Source organism: Aplysia californica, unplaced genomic scaffold (genome assembly GCF_000002075.1).
Source record: "Aplysia californica isolate F4 #8 unplaced genomic scaffold, AplCal3.0 scaffold00140, whole genome shotgun sequence".
Classification (NCBI taxonomy): Eukaryota; Metazoa; Mollusca; class Gastropoda; order Aplysiida; family Aplysiidae; genus Aplysia; species Aplysia californica.
Genome location: NW_004797410.1, coordinates 741,897 through 747,342, shown reverse-complemented (window position 1 = coordinate 747,342; position 5,446 = coordinate 741,897). Strand labels below are relative to the sequence as shown.

At 35.3% G+C, this 5,446-nt stretch overlaps 1 protein-coding gene across 1 annotated transcript in view; it reads right to left on the bottom strand.

The window, feature by feature from the left end:
* The window catches only part of LOC101854322 (doublesex and mab-3 related transcription factor 3, truncated), a 37,234-nt gene extending 32,485 nt beyond the window's left edge, over nt 1-4,749 (bottom strand). The window contains exon 1 of the mRNA XM_005096875.3: nt 4,232-4,749. The gene's annotated coding sequence lies outside the window, so the exon portion shown is untranslated. The remainder of the gene's footprint in view (nt 1-4,231) is intronic.
* Between the last annotated feature and the right edge of the window lie 697 nt (nt 4,750-5,446).

Genomic DNA, 5,446 nt, shown 5'->3' with positions numbered 1-5,446 from the left:
TGAAGGGGACGAGGGGCAGTTGTAAAGTATATGAAGAAGTGTACGCCCATGTGAGTGTCTGTTATTTTTTTCGGACAGAATATTAATATTATGATCTCCTAAAATGTAAAGTACACTCACAAAAAAGGCTTCCATTAATGCAATAGATCCCCCTCCCCAACCCCTTTTGTTTGTTTTTTTTCTTTCATCAAAGCACTCACAGAACACTGCTATCCCCCCCTCCCCCCAAAAAAAACAAAAAAACAAAACAAAACCCAACAACTTTGTTTTATAGTCCGGCGATATTTTATTTAAAATCAAAACTATGTTTTCCTCTTACTTCCCCCTTAATGCTACAAGGAACAAAATAGATATGGTTAATAAAAAATAAAAAAAATATATATATATAAACTGTTAGTTCCACCTCGGTGCTATAACAAAAAATAAATATGTTGAAAAAAACATTTATGTAAACTGTGAAATTAAATAAGCAAAATGAATTAAATATAATTATATGACATAACAACTATTTAAAATCGTTGATTAATTAAAAACTCTGAAAAAGAAAATGGAACAACAACAATTATAATAATATTATATGGAATCTTCTTAATAACAACCTTCTTCAATAGGTAAGACAGCTAGATAGAAAACGTTCAATGAATTAAAAACAGATTTCCAGTCTTCTTCCTTATAAATGAATACACTTTCATAATCATCATTATCATCATCATCATCATCATCATCATCATACACGAACTCGCATGTTCTTTTAGTGGAATTTCAGATTCGTACACGAGAACAGAACTGACAAAATGTACTGGAAAGTATCTTTGTTTGTTATTTTTGACTCATTGTGGGGAGTTATGTTCGTTTGCTTTTTGTCGTTGTTCCCTTTGTTTTGTTTTGTTTTTCTTTGTTTTTTGGTTTTGTTTGTTTATTTTACTACTAATTCTTTTTTTTTTTGTTCTCTGAAAATTTACTGGTCTTTTTTCTAGTTTGTTCAGTGGTTACATTTTGGCATAATATTGAATTTTGTTGTTTTTACTTTGTCCTTCAAAAAGTTTCAAGAGACTTGTTTTTTTCTGGTTTTCTAACTTATACGTTTTTAAAAAAATTATTAATAAAATTATTTTATTATTATTTTTTTTTTTTTGCTTTTGATGACAAGGAAATTTGATATAATTATGAAAGTAGACTTCAACCCTTTAACTGAAACGGATCAATCATGATCTTCAAACGGACAACTGGACGCCCTGCACACAACAATTCCAAAGAAACATGGACGACGGGGAAAATACTTCAATTAGATCTACCTAAACTTTTGAAAGTGAAAGCTAAGAATGGCTTTCATATTCCCTCGCCTCGGAAAATGTTCAGATAATATCCTAATAAAGTTTTGTAAAAATACTAGTAACAGTATTCAAATAACTAAATATATGAAAGAAAATAGACCTGACTATTGTGGTCAGATATCTTTTATTTTGTTTTATTCCTTCATTTATTTGTACATTGGTTGATGGATTTACAGACAGACAGACAGACAGACAGACAGACAGACAGACAGACAGACAAATAAATAGAGAAATAGAGTTTGATAGATAGACATATAGATAGATAGATAGATAGATAGATAGATAGATAGATAGATAGATAGATAGATAAATAAATAGATAGATGGATAGATTAATAAACAGATAGACAGATAGATAGAAAAGAAGATGGACAGATAGATAGAAAAGTAACTTGTATTCATCTGTTTTATCAAGTAGCTTAGAGTTAATATCATCCATTCTCTTATCTCTACTTCATTTATTTTAGTCATCAGTTATATTTCCCAGAAACGTGTTTTAACACCTTTACTAGAAATCAATGGAGTTAAATGTCAAAATTAGGATTGACGGGAACAATTCCTATAAACGATGAAACAATCTGCTATTTGTCCATGTTTCAAAATATTTTACACTAACTCTGAGAAAAGAGTGGAGAAAACGCTGCTTTGGATATTCTAATGTTGATCGTATTCATGATAATGATGATGATGATGATGATGATGAGGAGGAGGAGGATGATGATGATGATGAGGAGGATGAGGAGGAGGAGGAGGAGGAGGAGGAGGAGGAGGAGGAGGAGGAGGAGGAAGAGAAGGAGGAGAACAAGGAGGAGGAGAACAAGGAGGATGAAGTGGTGAAGAATGAAGAGGAGGAGAAAGAAGAAAAGGAGGAGGAGGAGGAGGAGGAGGAGGAGGAGGAGGAGGAGGAGGAGGAGGAGGAGGAGGAAGAGGAGGAGGAGGAAGAGGAGGAGGAGAACAAAGAAGAGATGAAGAGGTGAAGAATGAGGATGGGGAGAATGAGGAGGAGGAGAACGAAGATTAGAAAGAAAAAGTGAAGAATGAGGTAGAGGAGGAGGTAGAGAAGAACAAAGAGGAGGAAGAAGAAGTTAAGAATGAGGAGGACGACTAATTTGGGGCGGGAATGGTCAAAAGCGACCATTCTTTATTAACTTAATTATACAGGTATTAAAACAGCATAACCAAGGCCTTCAGAAAACAAAACAAAACAAACAAATACAGAGTCACATAAACATAACATTTTTAAATAATAATAAAACAAATACACAAAAACAAAATAAATCAAAAACAAAAAAGCAAAAATAAATAATCATTTTTGTTTGTAATAATCTAAAGGCTGTTTTTTTTTTTTTTAGTTGTTGTCTTTTTTTTGGGGGGGGGGGGGGGTAGGGGTGGGGATGGGCTATAACACGTTTCTATTTCCAAAACATTAAGAGAATATTTCAAGTTAGAAAAAACATTCTTTTTTCAAAAAATCCAAACTGAACTATTTAATCTTGTCCAGCTTTTCCCTCAGTCCGACGAGCTAAAAGACAGCACATCAGACAGCACGACAGAATTTAAAAAATAAAAACTGCAACAACAAAACGGAAACAAAAAACAAAACAAGCCCAGAATTTTCCAGGGGAAGGAATTCTGACTGACTTTATACAGAAAAGAGAATGGAGACATTAGAACATTTAGAACCCGGTATTGTTCCAAAACGGTACACATTTTCCTTTCATGAGTCATTCATTAGTGCTGATTTAGAATATGTTTAGAAAATGTAAAAAATATCAAGTGTACTGTTTCTGTTTTTCATTTTATTTTTTGTTAATATACTTTGATCAAAATAATCCACACTGAGAATACAATTTTACCTATGTCTCTGCATTTTTTTTTTTTTTTTTTTTTTTTTTTGGGGGGGGGTTTGTTTGTATGTTTGTTGTTATTTGTTTCTTTTTAAGAATCTACTAATCGTTTACTTTCTGTTAAACGTGGATTTTTAAAGACGTTGAATTATTGTTCATATCTATATTAAAATTAACTCGTGATTAAAAGACCAGCTTGATTGATAAGTAGACCACCAGATGGCATTGCAACAAAAAGCAGTTTTATGTTTAACGTTTAAACCAAAGGAAATGTTTAAAGCGTTTTAAACACTCTTCAGTTTTGGTAATGCTTTTTTTTCGAGGAACCGAGATATCTTACTCCTGATTGCCTACTCTTTACATGGAACATGAAACATGACAAAATGACTAAAAATGTTGGCCCTATTCATTAAAAAAACACTTGATGTAGATCTTGTCAAATTGGTAAACATAAAGTGAACATGATCGTTATGACTGCGGTTTGTTTGTTGTTGTTATTGTTATTGTTGATATTTTGTTTTGTTATGTTTTGCTTTGTTCGTTTTTTCGCATTTTTGTTTTGTTTTGAGGTGGGTTTTTTTTAGCAAGACGTATCATTTGATGAATAAATAGAAGAAATAGACAAAGAAATGTGGCTGTGTTCGAAAAGGACATTTTTTTATACCAAGCTCCAATATTTAAAAATCTCGAATTTTGTGAACAGTCAATTGAAAGAAGTGCCGAAATAAAAGAAGAGTTGATTGAATGCCGCGATACATGAATTTTATGAACAGTCTGCGGCAGTTGGATACAAATTCATCATAGCCTTCATTTAGTTTTAAATGTGATACATCACTTGAACACTCAAAAGAGAACAACTTTACTTCATGATTTCAATACCTTTGTGGTGTAAGTTTTCTGTGGCATATTCTGTGGAAAAAAACAATCAGACCCTGATATACGGCATAATTCCAATACATGTATCTTAAAAAGCTTTCTTCAGTGCTTTCTGAGGGGGAAAAACAAGCAATCTCGACGACAGTTCAAAACAGACCTACATAATTATGCTTACCGACTGGGATCCCTTGATGGCTTGTAGAAGTTCGATGAGTAATTCCTAGATCCAAAAGATCTTCTGGTTGCTCATCATCGTCTTAGCAACAACATCTTGGTCATTAATTGTATCGGGGCTGTGTCCCCGGGCTGGTGTCCTGCGCACTTTCTCTTAGTAAGACGTACTGCATGAACGTTGGTCTGCCTTCAATGTGTTGCCACAGAGTGAGTTGTTACTTTATAAGCTAACTGAGTCGTTTGTGACAAAATCGAGGGATGAATGTTTTCAGTGTAGTAAGAAACGAATGGACGCGAACTATAATTGTGCAAGTAACGGGTCCCGCAAAGAATACATCTCTGTATAACGGAGCTCTGGGGAACTTGTATGCGGACTAAGTCCTACGATAGTGCTCGACATCAACCAAACCACCCGCTATCCATCTGGTCCTAGGGGAAGAAGATACATCTACAAGTGACAGATTTCACGGGAGAAATTTCGCTTGTCAATCATCGCGAGATATCCTCCTCTAACTGCAAACCAGTACAGTTTCTTACAACGCTCGCACGGTCACCTCCCACTATTGATAGTAGGTTATCAGCAGGTACCCCTCTTCACATGGTCGTCTTTCCAACTTAACCCCGCCCCGTACCCTTCCTCCTCTCCCCCCATTTACCTCTCATTTTTAGTTATTGAGATATCTTCGTCTTTCTATATTGCTACTGTGAGTTCCAGACAAACTCTGCTGCCCGTCTTGGCCCCGCCCTCCTGTCAAAAGGGCACCTCCCCCTCGGAGCGGAAGCATCCAGATGTGCCGAGTGCGCGGGGAACGGTAGTAGAAACAGCGCGTAGCGGTCTTACATTGGGGGAGAGGAGAACGGTAAAGTTGGCGGGGACTCGGTGGACAGAGAGGCTGATTTTAGTTAACAGCACAGTAGTAAAATATTATCTCAGAACTCTATAGGCAGTCCGCGAGGATAGTTGACAATAATATTATTTCTTTGGACACAGCAGCCAATCATTTAGAATCAGCATTCGGTTTAGAAATTGTTCCGAATTTCGAAAACATCGAATAAATTCAACTTAACTCTGGAGCAAACGTGTCCGTTTTTACTTTGAAGTGAACTTTTTCGAAGTTCATGATGAGCTGAGACTGTTTTTTTTCGGGTCGCTGATATAGATTTTTATGTGAGCCCAAGACTTAAATGTTCTATGTTTCTCCCAACAATATATATA